Raw genomic sequence first — 26,130 nt, 5'->3', positions numbered from 1 at the left:
ATATTTAGGGAGACTGATGATAACGAACGGAACCGAACGGAACTGAACGGAACTCGGATTCAAGATGGCCTACTTGTCATGTCGATGACACTGATGACACCGAAACCGGGTTAACGCGTACGTGCTGGAGCATTGCACTTTGCTCTAACAGACTCGCGGTGTATAGCGAACAAACTGAAACGCAAAGTGCAATTCATTCCAAACGTATATCGGACATGATGTTGATGAAAATTATAATATGATGTATATTACTGTATTAAGACTGAACTAGGTTGCGGAAGAATATGAGAAAAATGTAGAAATAATTCTGATTTTTGTAATCCTGATAATTCTATCATATTGATAACAAACATATATTTAACTTATTTCTAGTAGTTCAAGCGTTCCATGTCATACAGTATGATTTTTTAGGAAACGTCACATTGCGTTATTTTGATTTCCATTCTCTCCGAACAGAATTAGCTATTTTCGTGTTTTTTTTTTTTTTATCTAATTGTTTACATTCACAATTTGTCCAGTTTGGACATTTGGTAGAATTGTTCAGCTAATTTCGTATGTCTTATATTTCCACACACCAATTCAGAAAACGCGGTTCACAACGTCAGAGAATGACAACTTACCGTTATATTCCATGCAGGGACAGACAATCAGACTCAAAATTACTCCGTTTACTTGAACACATGTCAGCAAACAACTATTAAACAATAGTTCGAGAAGAAAGATAAAGCAAAGAAAAAACTTACTATGGTTTGGTAGGACGACATCCTATTACGATTCAGTTTTTGTTCCCGCTGCGAAATCCGGCGTGTATTTTAGCCGAGGAACAGGCCACTGTTACCACGGTAACAATTATTCGTAATGTGCGCAACGAGGCGCGGGTCAGAAGGAATTTTTAAAATTGTGCTTAAAGCTGCGACGACGAGAAAAAAGAGCAGGAAACCAAAGCGTTTTCACGCTCGCTCGCATAAGGGACCCTACGTGTAACTGTCTCTATACGCGACTGCTTCGACATGAAACTCGAATACTTTCTAAATATTCAGAAGATGTCGCTTCAGGAATATTGCTCTCGTTATCAGTGACAGTTGCGCGATATAAATAAATAGGTATGGGAATGATGTAACGCGTCAGCAAAGGCGCCCGAAAAATGTCAGGTGATATTGTTTCTTTCATAAACAGAACGCGTTTCCGGAGCGTTTTGGGCTAGTTACATTCATTTAATATATTCATTATCCGCGAAATACAATCAGGCAACATTGCAGTTGTATCTTTTTTTTTTCATCAGAAATGTCTTTACTTTCAGATTTTTATACGTGTATGAAAAATTTTGAAAGTGCAAACATACATACAATGTATACAGTACAGTAAAAACACACGTCGGTAGTATAAAACGGATCATCGCTTTAAGAGGACGCAATAAATATAGAACAAAGCATTATGGAACAGAATTTATTTATTAAAATATACATTGTCATGTCTTGCAGTTCGCACGAGCCGTAACGCGAGCCGCGAAAGGAATACGTCATGATTCGCGAATTGCGCGAGTCACAACTGTCGGGAAGAGGAATTAAAAACACAAAATTTAAAGGAAATAAGAGATATGACACGTGCAATTGCTTTAATATTGCAATATATTTATAAACAAATGCATATTATTGTCGAACAAGATTACAATCAAACTAAGAATATCGAAATCATAACATCGTATTGCTAGATAATGACGAGTGATTGAAGTTTTTTTAATTCGAAGATAATTTCACTTTTAAACGCAACCTGTGGGATCACTTGATGTTTACCTATGTTTCAAACTTTTCGTCATAGAAAGTTACAAGGAAAATACTGAAAACATAGATCAAAAATTCTATTGAAACTAAGAAAATATGAACTTAGTTGACAATACTATAAATACTATAATTATTCCTACAAAGTTAATTATAATTAGACTGTTTCTTTAAATAAATGCAATACCCCTGACATATCATTTCTATAAAACAATACTGTAACTCGCAAGCAAGTAACGGGTGTTTTACTAAGTTCGATAATCATAATCTAATGATATAATGGACGAAGTCTTAACAACTAGGAAGCTTGTCACGTATTTCAGTAAAATTAAGTTTGAAGGAGCAATACTATATTCATATAAAATAGTAATAAGTGTTTTAAAATCAGAATTAATGAAGTAATGCTTTTTGATAAACTTTCAAAAGACCCATATTTATGTGACAATTGCAATTTTTTTATTTCTCGCTGTTCGACCGTGTCGCGGGAAGACGCGTTCACGATATAACGCGTCAACGAGAGTGGTAAACTCCCGTCTCGATATGGTAATTGACGCCATGAATTAGCCGATTCCATATTTCGGTTAAGATAAAAGGAACGGATTGAATAATCGTAACACTGAATTGACAGTTTAAATATATTCCTTATTTCTAACAAATTTTGGGACTTGAGTGTCTGCGTGTAGATGTAGAAGTGTTTAGAGCGAATAGTTGCACGCAAGTTAAAGTTTCTTCGATTCGATGAGTTAGTAGCATCTTAAGGTCTTCTGATCGAGATGTCCGGTGATACTGAGATCTATAAAGAAAACTAGTGATGGATGCTGTCCGCCCACCACCAATGGTCGCTCGTGGATAGAAGTCCTCCTCCAACATGAGAAAACTCGCTTTTCCCATGGTTTACCGCAATGAACAATAACCCCAAGGAACGTCTCGACTTGAACGATGCATTGTGTAAAGTAAGGGCCTCGATAGTAAGCAAAAATCTAAATGTGATGACGGCAATTAACGGTATCTTAAGATTATTACGGGTTCGTACAAGTATGTTTGAACAGCTGTTGACCATCTTATAGCATTGTTATACATGTTCCAAATAATAAAATATCACTGCTATGAAATCGCAGCGATGTCACAACACCTCTGCATCAATTCTCAGCATAGGGAAAATCTCGCTTGGTGGCACATATCACCAGAGGTTCGTTTAGGATTTCGTTTCAAAATTATCCGCATTCTAGCAGCGTTGTACCACGTTGCGATTTATTAATCGTAAACGATCCCATGGCTGGCTGAGCCGCAATGCACGATATCGCTAGAAGGGCGCATCTCACGAGTCGTTTTCCGCTTTTACATGGACAATTTTATAGTCAACGGCAACGTCGCAATGATGAAATGGAAGAAACAGAACGCATATCACAACCCACCATCATGGTTGTGATAAACGGATTTAAGTGGAATACTATTAATTGATAAGTATCCAATCGAAGGTAAGCTTAATTACACCGATGTATATGTACCGCATGGGCTACGTCAGCAATTGTGGGAAAACTTGAAATTCTGGCAAAAGGAGATCCAGCGCTGAGGAATTAAATGGCATTAGCGCTAAACATCTAAAAAATATTTTATACAGGTTGGAAAGTTATTCAGAAGGAAACGTGGCTTCCCGACAAATGATAACCGCCATTATATACTGTCTGTATATTTTCAACACTGTTATAAAACGTTTCGAGTACAAGAAAAGTGTGAAGCAAGATAAATGACAAAGATCCCTCTATAACACGTAACAGAAGATGAGATTCACCCTCTACGTAGGAGCGATCCAAATTCCGACAAATCCAGAGCGTCGCCTTAGCTCGAGATATGACTAGGAAAATCAGCATAGCCAAACACTGACATTCGAAATTTGTGACGAAACTTGCGGAAGATGGAAATCTTACAACGTACGAACGCTCGGTTCAGAGAAGGGATTCGTGTCAAGGTGGAGCGAGTCGAGACGCTTACTAACATTTGGGTCCGCATAGAAGGATGGTCCAATATAACCGAAACACTCAATTAGGAGATGATGGCGCAGCCCAAGGCATACTGGCCGAAGGTGAAAAGTATGAGACCAGGCATGTTCGTCGCCGTACTAGCAAATTTTCAAAGTGCTAGCTTTTGGGACAGAGCTGTTTTTTTGCAACAAACCGCGACGAGTTCCACCGTTTCTTTAATCGACTAGGGGATAGAAACCCACTAAAGCCTCAGTTTGATTCGGTTGTTCCCACGGAAGTTGGCGAGGATAGTACCATGGGCTAGGAAGATCCGTCTGCTATGCGTGCGTGACCATGTGGACCAAGCGTTGAGACTCCGTGCTGGCCCAAATTACTATGTCGAGACGGCAACATCGACCCTTCCCTTCGATCGTCCACGACAAACTTGTCTACGTCATTTGACTGCGATGCAGGACTATCCTAAATTGACCAAAGAGACACCGGAAACCTTAGCGAATTTAATCGACACTGTCAAACACCATCTGTGCGCAATGAAGAACTTAGGTGACTTTGTCACGTCAAACACCATTATACTCGGATTATTCCTGTCCTAATTAAATTCAGACACCATTCAACAACGGGAGCTCAACTTGGGAAATCGATAAGGGCCAACCAACTGAACACGTTTGAGAGACGGATTGACGTTGTGAGAAGCACTCCTGAAACAACGTCCAACACACCAGCGAAGGACGATGACATCGTCGCGGTCCCGTTTAACGAAAAGCCTCCTTCGCTTGGGTCGTCTAAAACAATTGCGATGAAACGACTCGCCTCTCTCCACCGCCGATTCCAATCAGACAAGCAACTTGAAACCGAGTATCGGGCGATCATTCAAGAACACTTGCAATAGGGACATATGACCAGGATCACATCAGACGACTCCTCGGATAACGGATATTACCTGCCACATCATGGCGAAATCAAAGAATTACCAGAAGAAGAGCCAAACTACAAAACTCCGGGTCACGTTTGACGGATCTGCACCAAGCACCACCGGAGTATCCTTAACCGACACCCTTCATACAGGACCGAAGATGCAGGAGGATTTATTCGACAGTCTTCTGATATACCGCTCTTACCAAAACCGTATTTATTTATGATGTTGAGAAGGTGTACCGACAGTTCCTCGTACGTTCAGAAGACCGGAAGTGTCAATAAATCTTGTTGCGCAACTCTAACTGGGAGGTCGGAACATATCTACTCAACGCAGTGACGTTCGGGTTGTCAGCTATCAGGTGCTTCAAACAATTGGCCAATGACGAGGGATACCGATTCCAGCGAGCCTCGTCGGTTTTGCAGCGAGATTTTTCCGTAGATGGCGCCCTCATCGGAGCTGCTACGAAGGACGAAGCACTGTCGCTCAGAGCGGTAATTCACAGAAATTATCCAACTAGCCGTTTTGAAAATATGGAAATGGGCGTCCAAAGACCAGGAATTGCTACAAGGACTATCCGAACAAGACACAAACCAGGAACTACAGTTGGGTGAATCTCAAACATTAAAATCTCTTGGTATTTTTTGGAATTCTCCGACGATTCAATCCTCTATTCGATCGATGCCAGATTCAGTACCTCCCGAGTTATCCACTGAGATTGCTCACGCCTGTAATCGTTCGAGCCAAGATGCTCCTTCAACGAGTTTGGGTATTAAGGGTTGAGTGGGACGTGTCCCTTCCAGCAGACTTACACGCTGAGTGGAACTGGTACCATGCACAGCTGTCATTATTAAATAATATAAGATTGCCGCGTAAAATCGTCATCGAATCCGTAACATAGATTGAGCTACACGGTTTCTGTGACGCCAGCGAGAAGGCATATCGGGCCTGCGTCTACCACCGAACCACTAATCCTGGCAACCATGCCTGGACTCGACTCCTCACTACGCGATGAAAGGTAGCGCCGCTCAAATCTCTGACCATTCCACGACTCGAGTTAAGCGGAGCACTTCGTCTCACAACCTTATTCTCTTCGATACAGAAGACCCTAACGATAAAGAACTCTCAGATCTGATTGGACTGATTCCACAATCATTCTCCAATGGATCAAGTCCTCGCCTCAAACGTTAAAAACCTTTGTTACCTACCGCGTGGTCGACATAAGAACGAAGACCGACATCGCCGATCATGTTGTCATGTACATACCACCGATAACTTCACGGAATTTATCTCCCGAGGCATGACTCCCAATGAGTTCTCGCGCCCATCCATTTGGAAAAACGGGTTCGGAGTGGCTACAACAAAACGAAGAACATTGGCCGACCAGGAGCCCAACAACGTTGGTCCAAGTCCCTGAACGGGAAAGGTCGACCTGTCTGTCCTCGAAATCCATCGACCATAGTCTGCTTCAAAGGTATTGGTCCAAGCTAATGAGAATCGTCGCTCCTTGTCTTCAGTGGAGACACAAACAAATCCGAGCGGCACATCTAATCGTAGACGACTTATCCTTCGCACACATTCAACTAGTACAACTGCAGATCATTCATTTTGAAATACGGATACAATGGCGCTTTAATCCCCCTCATTCACCACACTTTGGCGGCTTATGGGAAGCCGCGGTAAAGTCATTTAAACGCAATCTCACACGCGTCGTCGGCAAGGAGCTATTAACTTTCGAACACCTCAACACCGTTATCATTGAGATCGAAGCCATTTTAAACTCCTGCCCACTGACTCCAATATCCTCAGATCCAAATGATCTCCCTGTCCTCACTCCCGGCCATTTTCTAATTGGGCGACACACTAACGAGTGTACGGGGACGTAATGTCAAGATTTGTGGGCGACTCCACCAAGCCGGTTATCCAGTTGGTAGAGCATCAATCAACTCAAACAACATTTGTGGAGCCGTTGGTACCGGGAATACCTACCTGAGTTGATCGGCCTTAACAAGTGGAGCAAGGGCAGTCATGGCATCCGCGAAGGCACCATCGTAATCCTCAGGGAAGATAACGTACCATCAATGCAGTTCCAATAACGTTCCATCATTAAGGATGGAATCATCTGGACAGCTGTGCAAACGGCAACGAGCGTCTTGGATCGAGGCGTCAGACGGCTCGTACCACTGCCAAGTCCAACCGATCCCGCGGCTCCGGATAACCAGCAACCGAGGAGGAATGGCATGGAAGCTTCGATCAATTCTACTCATTGATAATTTTGATCGGTGTCGTCTCAACGACGGGAGAATGTTACGTCCCGTTGTCTTCTACACACCCATCACTGGTTTTCCTCCGCGGTATCATCCTCACAGAAGTTAGTTGCCTTTACGTTGCTAACTTCTTCGTGATTGCTTCTTCGTATTTCCACGAACGGTCGAACACTGGTGCTTTATGCTACACTTATACGGACCAAAGCCATAGCAATAAAGAGGAGAAAGAGTATTTTGAAGAGGGCGCAAAAGACGGCGCTAATTCGAACACCTATCACACACACAATGTATTTTCAACCAATCGCGGGAGACGCAATCGGGAAGAAACACGTCAACGGGAGTCGTAAATTCCCTTTACGATTATAATAATCGACACCAGGAGTTGATCGATCCTCCGATTTCCGTTAAGATAATAGGGGTGGTTAAGATAGTATAACGCTGCGATTAACTGGGTTATAATTTTATATTTTTAGCACTTATATTGCTTCCTGTCGCGCCCGCGGTGTGTGGCCTGCTCTAGGTAGAGTGTCGCCCTACGTAACACTCAAGATGCTGAAATTGTAATGCTGAAGGTGATGATGTAGAGCATGTCTTGTTCAATTGCCACAGGTAGATGAGCGAATGAACTTTGATGGAAAACTACGTACGCAAAATACTGACAACCAGCAATATTATAGAAGTGATTGTTATTAAAGAAGAATATTGGTCGACATTAGAAGGGCAATGTCGGAGAAATACGATAGCTATACAGCTCAGGAGGAGAACATGGAAAGACATGGAAGATCACGAATAGGAAGATGAAAAGATGAGACGTACAAACAGAGAGAAGACCAACGCTGAAGTAGTGCCTTGAGGTGGTTCCATGGTTTGTTCTCGTATCGACAGAGAATAGAGACAGAGGAGGGGTGTTTGGTAGGTAGAGATGCCATCGTCTTGCCGAGCCTCGCATTATCCAGTAGCGGATAAAAAAAGGCGGAAATCACGGCGGGATACGGAATTAAGGGACTGTTTCAAACTGTCTGCAACCGCGCGGCAACTATCGCGCACCTTGGGAAACGTGTTGCTTCACTCTTATGCCATCGTTTCGAGATGCGACTAACTGTACACGGCAGAAAACATCATTTCTGTGAATGCATGAACCATACAGTACTGCTAACCAACAGGGAAATTTAGAAACGGAAGGATTTCTATAATAATGTGTTGCAGTTCTTGGAAATTGTGCGATTTAATTGTGTTTTTATGTTTTTTTTTTTTTAGATATTTTGATATCTAGTAAAATCAAATTTTGATTTTATTGGCGACATCATTAACAAGCAGGAAAGATTACAGAGGGCAGGTTTCTACGACCGCGTTATAATCCTCGAAATCGTACAATATGCTTTTTGTTTGATTTTCTAGTAAAAAAAGTAAAATTGCGTAGCAAATGGAAGCTTCGATATAAAACAAGTTTTAATTTAATTTAATAACCCAATTTTTAGATCTAAATCACACTTTCAACGGATAACAAGAGTTTTAATGTTCCAATGAAATTTCAAGCAATGTAGGCCCGACACCTGTAACCTTAAGTATGAGTTCTAGAATAGAAATATCATATGACTACGGTGGCGACGTGGATATAGTTTACGGCTACAAATCCAAAGGACCTGTGTTCAAATCCTAATCGTAATTTTTCTAGTTTACAGAATTCCAACTTGTGGGCTTCGTCCGAGGCTGGAGGGGAAGATCTAACACCGACCAAAATAAAGGAAAGCCGTCAGAGGTCAAAGTCGGGCAGAAGATGTGCCGCTCAACAACCAAACTCAACACAACTGTGATCCAATAGTAACAATCTGCGATATATAATGGCTGTGACAGTTTTGACATTCCAAAGTATAGATTATAATAGAATAGAAAACATAACATATACTAACAAATAAATTTTAAGGCCATTAAACTAACACCTCCCTCGGACAAATACTAACAGTTACAGAGTGGAACATCTATGTCCGCAAAATAACACTGACGTTGGTCGGGCCTCCAGGAAGCACAGAAGAAGGAAGGATGTAATGCCAAGGCAACTGGTGTAAATATTGGTAAGCACAGTCCTCTGGATGGAATAGCCGTATACTATATGCACCAAGGGCCCGTAATTTCCTTCCTTAGCCATCAAAGCGGCAATACGGGCCCCACGTAGTCTCTAATTTTGCCGTAGTTCCTGTAATATTTCCTCTTCTTTTTTTTACTAAAATTTAACTTTGTTAGTGATAGAAAAATAAGATTAGGCCGGAAGTTACCCAAAAGAGCACGGTTAAACAAAAAACATGGTACAAAGAAAAGAAGCGAAATTAATAATATGTATGTACTGATGAAAACAAGAAGGTGTAGCGGCACAAGGCGGTAGAGAAAGATCCAGGGTTGAAGCGCACGTACTGGTCACATGGCCAGCGAAACGATGTCCGATGCCAGGATGTCATAAAGGAAAAGACTAGCACTTTCTAAAGAGCGCAAGAACCTTCGGCAAGGAAAAACAATTCGCCTACTCCGGAAGAAACTTTGTCTTTCAAGAACCTTGGCACCATATAAAAAAGGGAAACAAAGATAGCTCGTTTCAGAGAGGCTAGAGTCCGAGTTCGGTCCAGGCAACATAGTAACACTATTACTAACACTAGCACTAACTAGTAACATTAATAAACGCACTGTTAGATTGATACGCTGTATATTCCTTTGGCACCTATCACGTTTTACACCTCAAAGCGCAGTCAAACGCGGACACACTGCATTTATGGCACTAGCGGCTTTGTCATCAAGACGTCAGACATGTTAGCGTTTTTTAAAGAACTTGATTATGAAAGTTATAGACGACACCTAGTGTGTCCTTTAGTTACGGGTTCATTCCTGAGCGTAGGCACTATACTGGACCCGGGCACTCCCAGGGCCATAGGGGTTGGGGTTACGCCCAACCAGCGCACAAGGTACCCAATACCTTGCTACCTGGATTAGTTAAGCCTGCAGGGGCTGTCACTCGTCTCAGGTCGAACGGGGCACTTTCCAAGCCCTACCGTCTCTCCAGGTCGGTTCCGGAGCAGGTGGGACGCTGCTCACCCGCCGACGGCCATTCGGTGCAGCCAACACCCCTTAAATGGGCCATCTTGCTAACACTTGACCATCAATCACTACCACCACGAGTCCAACCCAAATTGGCTGACCTGAGGGGTCGCAACTCCCTCCGTGCTTTATACTCGACCCCCGTGGTACTATCTTTAGTCATTGGCGGGACTATCGCGTGGATGTACGGCCACGTCACTGCTTAACAGTTCCAGATGGGACTCACGTAAGCGGGGGCCTCAAGGCGACGGACATCGGTCAACGCCGATTGTCCGATCCCGGGACTTACCCCGACGGTCCCACCCTTGGCTTCAGGATCGTGGGTGCGCTACTACCCAAGGTCACGTAGAGAGAGAGTGTAACCGCACTTAAAGGCCTTACACTCCCGGCGACCTTCCCTGCGGTGTACATAGGGGACTCACGTAAGCGGGACGCTTGTCCCGACGGTCCCCCCTGGCTTCGGGAACGTGGGTTTGCCAGCCCCCATAGACTCACATAAGCAAGTCCTCCCTGCGTGACAGAAACATTTCCTGTGAAGGTTGCGCATATCGGAGACATCATAGGTCGAGTTTTCACGAGGTAGTTAATTATCACGTAATTATATACACGAATGGATGTGGACCTATGCAGGTCGAGAGATTAGGCAAGAAACCTTATATTCTGACGTTTAATGGTGACTTTTCACAATTCACAAAGATTTACTCCTTACGACAAAAGTCAGAAGTAATTGAAAAACTAAAAGCCATTTGCTGGAAATTGGAAATCAATTCAATTGTAAAATCAAAGAAATTCATAGTGATCGAGGGAAAGAATTTAAAAATAAAGAAGTTGAAAGATTTCTAAGAAGCGAGAGGATTAAGCATACAATTAACGTCTCATACGCTCTTGAATAAAATTGCGTCTCAGAGAGGGAAAATAGAATGGTAGTAGAGCCGGACCAGTCGATGCTGTATTCGAAAGTAAATCTACCGTTGTTTTTATGGGCCGAAGCCGTGAACACCGCAGTGCATGTCGTTAACAAAACGGGGCCGAAGAGCCAGTGCAATAATGCCGTACGAATTGTGGTATGGGGACATCCAGAATGCCCAAAGGAAGGACGTGAAAATTGTGAATTGTCTGGGTGACATAGCCGTATATAAAGCGCCAAGGGTCCAAACATCGGTTCTTTTCAGATCCCCCTGTAAAGGCCCAGCCGTGGTCTCTAATTTTGCCGTAGTTCCTATTATATTTCTTTTTTTTTTTTTTTTTACTAAAATTTAACTTTGTTAGCGATAGAAAAATACGATTAGATAGGAAGTGACTCGAAAAGCAGGGTTAAACACAAAGCGTTGCACAGAGGAAAGGAACAATATTAATAGTTGGTGTTCCAGATTAGGAGTGACCGTCCATTTCTGACTCGGACAACACATCTGCTTTTTTTTTGGAAAAGTCTGAATTTTCTACCTCCTAACGTGTAAGCCTTAGTATGCGGACCCGATTAAGAGCCTAATAAACACCCTAAGTGTCTGATGGTTCAGGACTAAAGTAAACATCCGGTATCAATCAGCAATACCACAGGATATGCGCCCACGAGTGTACACGATTAAACCATGGAAAACACGGGGACGAAAAGTTAGTATATATGGACCAGGCGAAGCTTCTTAAGGCTTCTTTGCTTATTGGCAAAATTTAACAACCGTTTTTATCAAAACGTCATACACTTCGAGTTACACTAAACCGTAATAACTAAACATAACATTATTCTGCAGCTGAATGTGTTAGTGATTCTGTTCGTGTATACTAAAAGGTGCAAATAAGTAACCAAAACGTACTACTACTAGGCATCTTTAATTTGCTTCCACCTTGAGCGTTAATCTCGTTCAAAGTGTAGCGGCACATGAGTCATAGAACAAGACGGATCGAGAGCGACTCATGTTGTTGTTTTGCCTCAGGGCATTGACACAGCCTGGACGCATGAGGCGTAATGATAAATAAACTCCGGGGCAAAACAATGTCGCCGCTACATGCAACCGAATGAAGATGAATTCAAAATTTCCGACTCCTCCTCGTGAAGTATAAATAAACAGACGCGATCGCGACTGAGAGAGTTTTATACCGAGTTATTATCCGGAGTATAGTTATCGAGTTATCTGCCAGCGATCATACGCTATCGTTGCGAATACATCGAACGAGCGTCTTTCGATAGTATTTATACTTATATGCTTTTAATTTATTCGAAATATATTTGACAGGTTGCAACAGCAATCTCTCACTCTTGTTATTCTATATTATTGCTTCGCATCCAAACCAATCCGCCACAAAAGTTTTACATATCAACCGATCAGTTGCATCTTAACCGATCGCCACTTAGCTAAGACTTCGCAACAGTTATTTCGTTATAAAAAATTTACCTAAATTACTTAGGAGTAATTCAATAATTCATTGCAAAAATGTAATATTAAATTTTTAGTATCAAGAAAAATAGAAGAATGAATCAAAAATATACAGAAATGCATTTTCTTCGTACAAAGTTATTGTTCTAAAAATTTCAAAAATGCAGCATTCAGTATTGATAAATTTTCTTACCAAATTATTGCAAGAAATTTTAGAGTAATATTAATAGAAACTAAATTTATCGAGATTTCATCTGTCATTTTGTAAAATTGTTCACAATAAGCAGCATTCTTGATCATGGCTGAACCGCAATTAACGATTTTCGCTTTTACATGGTCAATTTTATAGTCAACGGCGACGTCGCGATGAAGAAATAGAAGAAATCGAACGGATCAGACGAGCTAACATCATAGTTGTGATATACGGATTTAAGTGTAATATTATTAATAATTAACTATCCAATCGAATAAAATAGCTTAATTACAAAGGAACACTGATGTATATCGCGATGATGAGGTATATCGCGTAGGCGTGTTACGCTGACATGATCAAACGCAGGAATCCTGGAGCGCTGTCGGAAATCGCGGCGGGATAGCGAATTAACGAGCACCTCCAAACCATCTGCAACCGTGCGGCAAACTATCACGCACCCTGGGAAACGTGTTGTTTCACTCCTCTGTTATCGTTTTGAGATGCGGATAACTGTACGAGGTAGAAAACATCATTTGAATCATCATTGTGAATGCGTGCACGATACCGTGCTGGTAACCAGCAACAAAATTTAGAAAGAGAAAGATTTCTACAATCACGTGTTTCAGTTCTTGGAAATTGTGCGACTTACTCATGTTTCCATGTGTTTTTTTTAGATATGTTGATATCTAGTAAAATCAAATTTTGATTCTATTGGTGACATTATTAACAAGCAGGAAAGATTAGAAAGGACAGGTTTCTACGACCGCGTTTTAATACTTGAATATCGTACGAAATGCTTTTTGTTTTATTTTATAATAAAACAAACAAAATTGCGTAGCAAAGGGAAGCTTCGATACGAAATAAGTTTTAATTCAGTTACATCATCAAATTTTAGATCCAAATCACGTTTTTGTTTCAACGGACAACAAGAGTTTTAATGTTTTAACGCAATGTAGGGCCGACACCTGTAACCATAAGTATGGATTGTAGAATAGAAATATCATATGACTACGGTGGCGACGTGGATATTGTATGCGACTGCAAATCCAAAGGACTCGTATTCAAATCCTAGTAGTAATTTTCCAAGTTTACACGATTCATACAGATGGGCTTCGTTCGGGCCTGGAGGGGAAGACCTATCACCGACAAAAACAAAGCAGCTGTCAACGGTCAAAGTCGGGCAGAGATGTGCCGCTCAACGACCAAGCTCATCACGCCTGTGATTCAATAGTAAATTAGTCTGCGATACATATTGGCTGCGGCAGTTTTACGTTCCAAAAACCAAAGTAGTGGGCTAAATAGTAACACTAACCAAACTAAGGAAGAAACTTATGGAACATGTAATTAAACTAACACCACTCTCGGACAACAACAGTAACATTTGAAGAGTGGAACATCGATGTCCGATAATCTCGGAAAAAATGATAAAAAAAGAGTAATTTCCGCAATGCGCTAAAATATATCTATTTCTAGGATTCATTCGGATTCCACATGGAAGAACAAGCATCGTTCACGAGAACAGTCATCCTCGGTTCAAAGATCGAACGTATCCGACGATGCAAACGAATTTCACTACTGGGAAACATTCTTTGCAAAAGTAGCCTGACAATCGATCGAACACAGAACGTAGGCTGCTCCGTTCCAGCATTTTCGTTTCATTGCGTTAATCATGCGATGGCCAGCTGGGCGGCCGAGAATCAAAATCGGGAATGATATCGAAACGAACTGTCACTTCAAACGCTGAACAGCTACGAAACAACGCGATTCTCCACAAATAGTAATCGTATTAATGTATAATCGTATACACATATTATGTATTTTGTATATCGCTATCACTATATGTATTCTGGAGGATATTTTACTTTTAAATTTCTCATAAACCTATAAACATTCGCAGTCTAACAACTATTAAATGAAAGAGAAAACAAATTCACTTAAACATATGATGGAAATTTGTTCCTTGCATCGAGACAAAGAAATTAAAAAGAAAAATATGTTTCACATCTTCAGAAAATTAAATTCTATTGTATACGTCCAATATCTCAGCGCTCTTATTCATGGTTTCTCTTTTCTACTACACCAGGCAATACATATACATATATTAATGAAAGGAGAGTCTCCTTCCATTTCTCGGAACAACCGGAAAATTAAATATGAGAGTGAATCCAAAAGATGAAAGCAATTAACGAAGGAAGGAAGAAAGGCAAACAATTATATAATGGAGATTGATATACCTGATCTATAAGTATATGTAATAAAAATCAAGAAGAATATACCTAAAACTTCGTATACATACTATTGTTATGTCTTATGACCCTAACATATATCATCAACTATATCAACATATATCATCAGTTCAAACATACTTGCTCGGACCCGCAATAATCCGAAGGAATCGTTAATTGCCGTGCCTAAACTCCTGTTTACTGCGACCAAGTCTATTGTCATTCAACATTTAGATTTTTACTTACTGTCGAAGCCCTTAATTTATACGACGCATCCTTAACGTTGAGACGCTCCTTATTGCTCGTCACGGTAAAGAACGGGAAAAGTGTCGGTCCCATCCTTATCCACCAGTTTTCCAATTAGCAGCAATGACCGTTGTCCTCACTTCCTCAATGAACTTCATTTGTTAACAACTCATCGGTCTAAACGCACCTTCCAGATTTTAAAAGTTGTCGGAAACAAAGAGTCGTATTTGAATTCTTAACTCAGTGTTAATATCATTCGAACTACCCCTATGATCTTAACCGAGATAGGGTATCGGCTGATTCGTTTTCTCCTGTTTCAGCGTCGACATCTTGAAGTTGTTTCGAGTGCGTACAAGAATATTGCTCGACGTGTTACCTAGTTCATCACAGAAAGCTAAAGTCGGTTCTTTCGCTATTTGCAATTCTATGTTTTTCAGCAACAATCAACTTACCACGCAGTCCACATCCACGAGCCTCAACGATCTCGGCACCCATTCGAAACTGCTTCGATTTGGCTGCCACTACATTTACATCCATCTTCGAAATCACGTAGAAAGGTCCAAAAGCTTTTTTCTTTTCTACGGAGACGCCCAGGTTCTCGGATTTCTTCATTTTGCTTCTTCAATGAACAACCTCGGAATTTTCCGGTTCCACATTCGACCACGATATCTATGGATTAGCATATTGTAGGCTGTTGACAAGCGTGACGTAGTTTTTAGTGACTGGTGGACTTACGGGTATTATTAAGGATCCTTTCGACGTTTTACAGTCGCATTTTTCCGACATACACGTGCTGGATTTTGTTTCTTCGATTGTACATTTCACAGGATACTTCGTGAATTCTACGAAATTCACTTCGCAACCGTCTGTGTTGTCTCCATCAGAAGCTACCGCGGTTATGTCCGTTGTAACTGATGTTGCTATTACCAACTATATGTAGCGATGTGGCGATCAGCCAGGTTGCGACTGGTCGGTGGATATCGCGAACCTCGAATGCCATTAACGGTGAAAGTGGCGGAAGATTAAAGATGTAGAGTAATGTTGTGTCCACTTGGTTTATTTACACTGTTTAGTAGAAACGCAGCAGTGCGTAAGGAGTTTCTACTAAGGCTGGTGCATGATGAGCTTCTCTTGCCGAGTGTGTGATGAAGACTGAATACTCATCTTGAAGCGCCTGGTCCTTATATTCTAGCTCTCCGTCCAGGAGGTGTTTTTCTAGCCATATCTCCTTTGAGGAGGGAATCTATTCCTATACAATCTGGTAACTATCCTACCGTCGTGAGTGTATCCCATCTGGTGTTTATGTCTAACTTTAGAACGGACCCGTCGAGAACTCCAGTTGGCAGGCACCCTCTTGACGCACTATAAGTTTTATAACTAGGGAGGTAGGAATTTCCAACTTCCCAAAAAGGACTTATGTGCTATCTATGTTGTACCAAAGCCCACTCAAATTCCAGAATAACTGATACATCTAATTAATTTTTGTTTATGACGACGGTATCCTCGCGACAAAAAAGATTCGTGGAAACTACAACTGCCGTACAGTCTTTCCTACTTTCTGCAATAGAAACATGAAGAGATCCGTTTCCTTTTTCGACAACGATCGAACTTGCAAAGTCAGACGGAGACTGACGTATTGATCCACTCGCACAGATCGCTACCGGCGTCTATCAAGGCGGTCAAATTGCAATCTCCGATCTTAACATCTCTTTAACGCTTTTCTGTAACGACTGCGACACACTACATGCATTCTTAGGGGACTTACATTGTTAAATTGCGATGCGATGTGTCCGTACTCCTGGCATTTGAAACACCTGGCAACTTTGCTTTTCGTTGGGCAGTTCGCATTTAGGTGATTTTTGTTTCTGCATAGAAAGCTCCGTCACCTCTCATCCTCTTGGATTTTTCTTCGACCAGTTTGCTTTTCGTCTTCGCGTTTTCCTTCATGTCCTCGTACGGGCGAACTTCTCTTTTAATTCGCTAATATCCTTGGCGCCGTACAGTATGATGTTGTTAGTCTGCTTGCGAATTCCGTCGATAATATACTGTATTACGACCGAACTCTCCATACTAGCTTTCTTCGCTATGTCGAAAATTTTGTAGACATACTCCTGGTATGTCTCGGTTTGCTTCTTGGTTCGGCGCGACATCTCCTTATGCACTTTGTTCGCGTCTTCTTTAATGTATAACGACTAACTTGTGACTGCAACTAGTCGCAACTTACTCGTAACTGACTATTCTCTCCACCAGAACGTCCTTTTATACCACGGTTTTCGGTTCCCCTACCATGCACATCTATCTTGCAGCTGTTGGTAACCCAAGATGGTTAGGGGCACCTTTTTGGATTGCCTAATCTCCTAAAGGGACACGGGCATATTGTTGGCTCACTTGGCCCATTGGAATGTCCCGTCCTACCAGACCCGTTAGGGGCCTTTCATTTCTTCACTATCTCTAGTTCATCGGAATTTTCTCAACGGTTTTTTCAGGCTACTACATTATATAAAAGTCTACAGCATATAGGGGCGCTTTACTTTTTGTTGATGTAAGCCTTACTTCTAGGAAAACTCTACATCTGCACTATAACCTAGTTCCCCTGGCCTTTGTAGCCATTAAAAATTATCTAGTACTAAATCAATAAGGAGAGTTTTTCAATCTCATAGCCTTTTTAGGGGCATGCCTTGCACAGAATGTGGTCAGGTTAGTGCAGCGAGGTATAGTCAGGCCAATTTTCGTAATAATATAAATATCTGTCGGAGATGAAAGGAAAACCGGAGCCTTCCCTTTGCAATTTTGAGGAAGTCTTCTAATGCTTTAGCCTAGATTTTATCACAGCTGTAATTAAGCAATTGTCATTTGTAATTGTTTGATATTTGTGAAAGCGAAAGTGGGTTCGAGGTGACAACTGGTCGCCGAACGTAGCCACGGTCACGGGATAAACGTTTTGCCTGACGAAGGTGTGGATCGGTTGTATTGTTCTCCCTAGAAATCACATAGAATTGTACTTTGTAGATGTCGATATAATGGGACACACGTTGTATTAGGAATCAAACTCCAGACAGAAACTGCCTAGCAACGGCGTTTGGATCTTTCTCGATGCTTCCAAAGAGTATACAACAAACTTTTGACAGAAACTACCTAGCAACGACGATTGGAACCTTCTCGATGCCTCCAGCGAACATATAACAAACAAATGCAGTCGTATAGCGAAAAAAATTTTCATCAGATATTCATTCGTGTGATCGCCTTGGAAAGTGATACATCGATCAATTTACCGAATGTCTCAGCAATCGTATTTTTTTGTGTTTAAAATTATTCTACGCATAGTAAAGAGTTATCCCGTTGATCGTGGATTCGTTTGAACCTAGGAACATTGTTAATAGCGTTAATTAAATTCATTATTCGTAAAACCTATTAATCGTTAATCTCATTATTCGTTAAATTTATTATTCGTAAGATATATTATTCGTTACTCTTATTATTCGTTAAACTTATTATTCTTTAATCTAATTATTAGTTAAATTTCTCGTCTGTTAATCTTATCATTCATTACACTAAATATTCATAATATTTTGTAAAATTTTGTATATTCGCGTAAATATAATCTCTGTCTCGTAAAACGATGGCTAACTCAAACGAAGAATCGTTACGCGCCTTAAATTCTAATGCTAACCCGACATACCTATAGGCCCATGGCTTCGGAGTTGTGTTGTAACGCTGTCAGAGTGCTCTGGAGTAGCATACACTGTACTTACATATATTATTCCTACATATATACTTAGATACATTTCTATTCCACATTCACCCATGTGTTCCTTTATCAGATAACCGCAACACTTTTAAATATCTCTGAAAATTTGTCTACCTGAAAGTCCGGAATAACTGACTTTCGCTTGAATTTGCGATGGAGCGTCACATCTTTTGCAAAAATAGCAGGGACGTCGATGCTACGGAAAGTCGAGAAAGAGCATTTGGGTAACTGTAGGTACATACCTCAGAGGAGAAAATATTAAAGGAGACTGATAATAACGAACGGAACTGAACGGAATTCGGGCTCTCGATGACCGACTTGTCACGTCGATGACACTGATGACACCGAAACCGGGTTAACGCGTACGTGCTGGAGCATTGCACTTTGTTCTAACAGACTCACGGTATACAGCGAACAAACTGAAACGCAAAGTGCAATTCATCCCAAACGTACATCGTGCATGATGTTGATGAGAATTGTAATGTGATATATATTGCTTAATATTAAGACTGAACTAGGTTGCGACAGAATATGAGGAAAATGTAAAAATCAATTCAGTACACGCTTACAAATTATTTTATTCGGAAAATCTGTATGGAATAAAAAGACCTCGTTCCTTGATAATAAATCCAGGCAGGAATAAGCGTATCAACATTCAGAGATCGTTGTTTATTTCACTTTGCTTGCTTCAGATGCTATTACATATAGATAGCTTAACGACATATACTGGCAGGAAGTTTCTAATTGTATGAATGGTGTTACCTACGCTCAATCGATAAACGTCATGTCCCTAAGCTTATGATCTACTTGCTTAAAATATGTCTGTAATATGTACGTTTGTAAACTGTAATTTTAAAATATGTGTGCATGTAAAAATACAGATAAAAAAGTTATTCGGCATATAGCAGCATAGTTACTTGGGATATTGTAGCATCCTGGAAATATTGTCTAAAAATGTCCGGACGAAATATATACAGTCTTATTAGAAAGCGTAAGTACCGACATCCTGAAAGGGGCGGGAAACTTCCATGGGACATGGGACCCATCAATATGCCTCCGACATTCAGTCAAATAGTTACTCGGAAGAAGGCGTACGTGACCATGATCACGGACAGTTACGGAACACGTGCGTGGTTGGGAGTATGAAAAGATGACAAAGAGATGCTTGAGTGTGAAAGTCCGTTAATCGTTAGTTGTTAATTGAATTGTTAGTTGCTAGCGAGTTTGTTAATTGTTAGCAGGCGAGTTGCTATGATTCGTTAATTGATAGTTGTGAGTTGTGAATTATCAATTTAGTTGTGTTAATTATATCACATTACTGCATTAAATTCAAATTAAATAGCCATCGTTTCCTGCTTAACCACTGTAAATAAATCCGTCTATCAAAAAATTTATCATACAAAGTAGAGGTCACTAGTATTCCTGATTTCTATAATTCTGATTTCTATAATTCCGATTTCTATAATTCTGATTTTTACAATCCTGATAATTCTATCATATTGAGAATAAACATATATTTAGCTTATTTCTTGCAGTTCAAGCGTTGCATACCTTAAAGTAAGATTTTTTAGGAAACGGTACATTGCGTTGTTTTTATTCCCATTCTCCCGGAATAGAATTAGCTAATTTCGTGTGTCTTAAATTTCCACACACGAATTCAGAAAACGAGGTTCACAACGTCACAGGATAACAACTTACCGTTATATTCCATGCAAGAACAGACAATCAGACTAAAAATTACTCCGTTGACATGAACACATGTCTGAAAGCAACTATTAAACAATGGTTCAAGAAGAAAGATAAAGCAAAGAAAAAACTTACTATGGTTTGGTATGACAATATCCTATTACGATTCAGTTTCTTTTCTAACCGGGAAATCCGCCGTGTATTTTAGCAGAGAAACAGGCCACTGTTACCACGGTAACAATTATTCGTAATGCGCGCCTACGAGGCTCGCGTCAGAAGAATTTTTTAAAATTGTGCAAGTTAGGAGCAAAGCTGCGACGACGAGAAAAAAGAGCAGGAAACCAAGGCGTTTTCACGCTCGTTCGCAGGAGGGTCCCTACGTGTAACTGCCTCTACACGCGACTGCTTCGACATGAAACTCGAATACCTTCTAAATATTCAGAAGACGCCGCTTCTGGAATGTTGCTCTCGTTATCAGTGAAAGTTGCACGTTATAACTAAGTATGTATGCGAACGGTGTACGGGTATAACACGGCGGCAAAGGCGCCTGAATAATATCAGGTGATATAGCTGCTTTTGTAAACAGAACATCGTTTTTAGAGGAAGCAAACGATTTTGAATCGAAGCATAATAGAACAGAATTTTGTTTATTGAAATGTACATTGTCACGTCTCGCGGTCCGCGCGAGGCGTAACGCGAGCCGCAAAAGGAATACGTCATGATTCGCGAATTGCGCGAGTCACAACTGTCGGGAAATGGAATTAAAAACACAAAATTTAAAGGAAATAAGAGATGTGACACGTGCAATTGCTTTAATATTGCAATAAATTTATAAACAAATGCACATTATTATCGAACAAGATTACAATCTAACTAAGAATATCGAAATCATAACATCGTATTGCTAGATAATGACGAGTGATTGAAGTTTTATTAATTCGAAGATAATTTCACTTTTAAACGCAACCTGTGGAAACACTTGATGTTTACTTGTGTTTCAAACTTTCCGTAATAGAAAATTACAAGAAAAACAGTGAAAACAGAGATCAGCAAATCAGTTGAAACTAAGAAAATATGTACTTAATTGATAATTCTATAAATGTCATATTCATTCCTACAAAGTTAATTATAATTAGACTGTTTCTTTAAATAAATGCAATACGCCTGACATATCATTACTATAAAACAATACTGTAACTCGCAAGCAAGTAACGGGCGTTTTACTAAGTTCGATAATCATAAAATAATGCTATAATGGACGAAGTCTTAACAACTCGGAAGCTTGTCACGTATTTCAGTAAAATTAAGTTTGAAGGAGCAATACTATATTGAAACATATAATATAAAGATATTTAAATACATAATGCTTAAAATATTTATTTATATTGAATAAGATCTATATTTATGGAACAATTGATAATTTTTTTTATTTCTCCATGTTCAACTGTATCGCGACGCCACTACTCAGCCGATTCCATATTTCGGTTAAGATAACAGGAATGGTTTGAATGATCGTAACTCTGAATTAATAGTTTAAATATATTCTTTATTTCCAACAACTTTCGAGACTTGAGTGTCTGCGTGTAGTTCTGCGAGAAATGTAGGAGTGTTTACAGCGAATAGTAGCACGCATGTTCAGGTTTCGTCGATTCGATGAGTTAATAGCACCTTAAGGTGTGCTCTATCGGAGATGATCGCTGACGGTGAGATCTATAAGGAAAACTAGTGATGGATGCTGTCCGCCCACCACCAATGGTCGCTCGTGGACAGAAGTCCTCCTCGAACATCCCACATGAGAAAACTCGCTTTTCCCATGGTTTACCGCAATGAACAATAATCCCAAGGAGCGTCTCGACTTGAACGATGCATTGTATAAAGTAAGGGCCTCGATAGTAAGCAAAAATCTAAATGTGATGACGGCAATTAACGGTATCTTAAAATTATTGCGGGTTCGTACAAGTACGTTTGAACAGCTGTTGACCATCTTGATCGCAGAATGGATTATTGTATTGTTATACAAGTTCCAAATAATAAAATATCGCACACATGGTGGCACATATCACCAGAGGTTCGTTTAGGAGTTTGTTTCGAAATTATCCACATTCTAGCAGCGTTGTATTATTTATTAATTTATTTATGTATTAATAGCAAACTATCCCATGTCTGGTTGAACCGCAATTAACGGGTTGGTGCTCGATGTCGTTATACGATCGCATCTCACGAGTCGCTTTCCGCTTTTACATGGGCAATTTTATAGTCAACGGCAACGTCACGATGAAAAAATAGAAGAAACCGAACGCATAAGATGACTCACCATCATGGTTGTGATAAACAGATTTAAGTGGAATACTATTAATTATTAACTACCCAATCGAAGATAAGTTTAATTACAAAGGAACACTGATGTAGGTACATCGCGTGGGCGTGTTACGCCGACATGATCAAGCGCAGTATTCATGGAGCGCTGCCGGAAATCGCGGCGGGATACCGAATTAAGGAACTCTTTCAAACCGCCTGCAACCGCACGGCGAACTATCACGCACCTTGGGAAACGTGTTGTTTCACACTTATGCCATCGTTTCGAGATGCGACTAACTGTACACGGCAGAAAACATCATTTCTGTGAATGCATGAACCATACAGTACTGCTAACCAGCAGGGAAATTTAGAAACAGAAAGATTTCTATAAGAATGTGTTTCAGTTCTTGGAAATTGTGCGATTTAGTGGTGATTTTATGTTTCTTTTTTTTTTTTTTTTTTTAGATATTTTGATATCTAATAAAGTCAAATTTTGATTTTATTGGTGACATCATTAACAAGCAGGAAGGATTACAGAGGGCAGGTTTCTGCGACCGCGTTATAATCCTCGAAATCGTATAATATGCTTTTTGTTTGATTTTCTAGTAAAAAAAGTAAAATTGTGTAGTAAAGGGAAGCTTCGATACGAAACAAGTTTTAATTCAATTTAGATCTAAATCACGCTTTTGTTTCAACGGACAATAAGAGTTACAATGTTTCAACGAAATTCCTAGCAATGTATGACTGGGACTTGTAACCTTAAGTATGAGTTCTAAAACATAAATATCATATGACTACGGTGGCGATGTGGATATAGTATATGGCTACAAATCCAAAGGACTCGCGTTCAAATCCTAGTCGTAATTTTTCTAGTTTACACAATTCCAACCGATGGGCCTTGTCCGGGACTGGAGGGGAGGAGCGATCAAAACAAACCACGCGTCAGCGGTCATGTCCGTGGGCAGAATGAGATGTTCCCGCTGAAGCAAACACTTGTGATTATTAGGTCTAAGTTAGTTTTAGAATCGTGGAGTTTAAATGCTCCGTTTTAAAAGACTGAAGAATCACACATATCGGACAACCATATCATACATCTATAGAATCTGGCTGTGTTCCCGGACACGAAAAACATTACATATCTGAAAGGCGGGATATCGAAATCCACGAAATAGGGCTACGCGTGGGATCGGGACCTCCAGGAGGCTCAAAGGAAGGACGTGGGAATTAGAGATCATTGCGACTAGGGTGCGAGCACAGTCTTCTGGGTGGAATAGCCGTTTACTATGCGCCAAGGGCCCGTACTATCATTCTCGTGGCACAGAAGCGGAAGTACGGGCTCCCCGTGGTCTCTAATTTTGCCGTAGTTCCTATAATATTTCTTTTTTTACTAAAATTTAAGTTTGTTAGCGAAAGAAAAGTACGATCAGGTCACAAGTGACTCGAAAGAGCACGGTTAAACAAAAAGCATGGTGCAAAGCAAAGAAACGAAATTAATAATATGTATGTACTTATTGATACAGTTATTGCATAATGACGAAAACTAGAAGCGAAAATCTTTTTACGTCCAAAAAGTGCTACACGTTAAACCGTTATAAAACATTTACCTAAATTACATAGGTATAATGGACACCAAGAAAGTAGAAGAATCAATCAAGAATATACAGAAACGCATTATCGTACAATGTTCTTGTTATAAAAAATTCAAAATAGCAGCATCCAGTCCTGACAAATGCTCTTACCAAATTTTTGTAAGAAATTTTAGAGTTAAGAAATTTTATAGCAAGACTAATGTAAACTAAATTGATCGAGCTTTCATCTACCGTCTCGTTAAATTGTTTACAATAAGCAGCATTCTTGATCACAGAAAGATCGTAATGGTTACTTTCACACGATCTTAGAAACTTGACTCGATGAATCGAAACAACAGCTTTGGACGCGGAAAAGCGATTGACGCAGCTGTAACCGCGCTTCATTCAATGTGCTCGCAAACACGTTCATCCGCGAATCCAGCTTCGTCACCGGACTGTGCCGGCTTTCTTGGTAGCAGAGTGGATAAACTACATGCAACACGCGGTTACATCGATAATTGCGTGGGTCTAATAAACGTATTTATAAGGAACTAGATAGCATGTATGTAATTATTCCTTCCATGAAAAAGAATTCTTCGGAAGAAACTACGAACAAGCAATCTATATAAAATTCTATAGTATTATTCATATTCATTACTTTCATTTTTATTGCTAATTCTGTTCGTTGCAGTTAAATGCACGTATGTTAATTGTTTCCTAATAATCTCAGAAAAAACGATTAAAAAAAGAGTAATTTCCTCAATACGTTAAAATATATCTATTTCTAGAACGCATTCGGAATTCACATGGAAGGACGAGCATCGTTCACGAGAACAGTCTTCCTCGGTTCAAAGATCGAACGTATCCGACGATGCAAACGAATTTCACTACTGGGAAACATTCTTTGCAAAAGTAGCCTGACAATCGATCGAACACAGAACGTAGGCTGCTCCGTTCCAGCATTTTCGTTTCATTGCGTTAATCATGCGATGGCCAGCTGGGCGGCCGAGAATCAAAATCGGGAATGATATCGAAACGAACTGTCGCTTCAAACGCTGAACAGCTACGAAACGACGCGATTCTCCACAAATAGTAATCGTATTAATGCATAATCGTATACACATATGTATGTATTTTATATATCGCTATCACTATATGTATTCTGGAGGATATTTTACTTTTAAATTTCTCATAAACCTATAAACATTCGCAGTCTAGCAACTATTAAATGAAAGAGAAAGCAAATTCACTTAAACATATGATGGAAATTTGTTCCTTGCATCGAAACAAAGAAATTAGAAACCATATGTTTCACATCTTCAGAAAATTAAATTCTATTGTATACATCCAATATCTCAGCGCTCTTATTCATGGTTTCTCTTTTCTACTACACCAGGCAATACATATACATATATTAACGAAAGGAGAGTCTCCTTCCATTTCTCGGAACAACCGGAAAATTAAATATGAGAGTGAATCCAAAAGATGAAAGCAATTAACGAAGGAAGGAAGAAAGGCAAACAATTATATAATGGAGATTGATATAGCTGATCTATAAGTATATGTAATAAAAATCAAGAAGAATATACCTAAAACTTCGTATACATACTACTGTTATGTCTTATGACCCCAACATATATCATCAACTATATCAACATATATCATCAGTTCAAACATACTTGCTCGGACCCGCAATAATCCGAAGGAACCGTCAATTGCCGTGCCTAAACTCCTGTTTACTGCGACCAAGTCTATTGTCATTCAACATTT

The 26,130-nt window shown here is 40.1% G+C and overlaps 2 long non-coding RNA genes across 6 annotated transcripts in view; one reads left to right on the top strand and one right to left on the bottom strand.

The window, feature by feature from the left end:
- LOC126876610 (uncharacterized) overlaps positions 1-26,130 on the top strand; it is an 80,809-nt gene that overhangs the window by 15,821 nt on the left and 38,858 nt on the right. For 2 of the 4 annotated variants that reach the window (XR_007694366.1, XR_007694371.1), the window contains exon 1: positions 21,907-22,133. The exons of 1 other annotated variant lie outside the window; for it this stretch is intronic. This is a non-coding gene — a long non-coding RNA (uncharacterized LOC126876610). Of the gene's footprint in view, positions 1-2,747; positions 2,949-21,906; positions 22,134-26,130 lie in introns of those variants that run through there. One more of the 4 variants, XR_007694367.1, reaches the window with a different exon arrangement.
- Positions 2,769-26,130, bottom strand: part of LOC126876621 (uncharacterized) — a 62,207-nt gene continuing 38,845 nt past the window's right edge. For both annotated transcript variants that reach the window (XR_007694383.1, XR_007694387.1), the window contains exon 5: positions 2,769-2,910. This is a non-coding gene — a long non-coding RNA (uncharacterized LOC126876621). The remainder of the gene's footprint in view (positions 2,911-26,130) is intronic.

The sequence above is a fragment of the Bombus huntii genome, chromosome 2 (assembly GCF_024542735.1).
Source record: "Bombus huntii isolate Logan2020A chromosome 2, iyBomHunt1.1, whole genome shotgun sequence".
Classification (NCBI taxonomy): Eukaryota; Metazoa; Arthropoda; class Insecta; order Hymenoptera; family Apidae; genus Bombus; species Bombus huntii.
The sequence above is the reverse complement of the archived record's forward strand: the minus strand, read 5'-3'. Positions and strand labels throughout refer to the sequence as shown.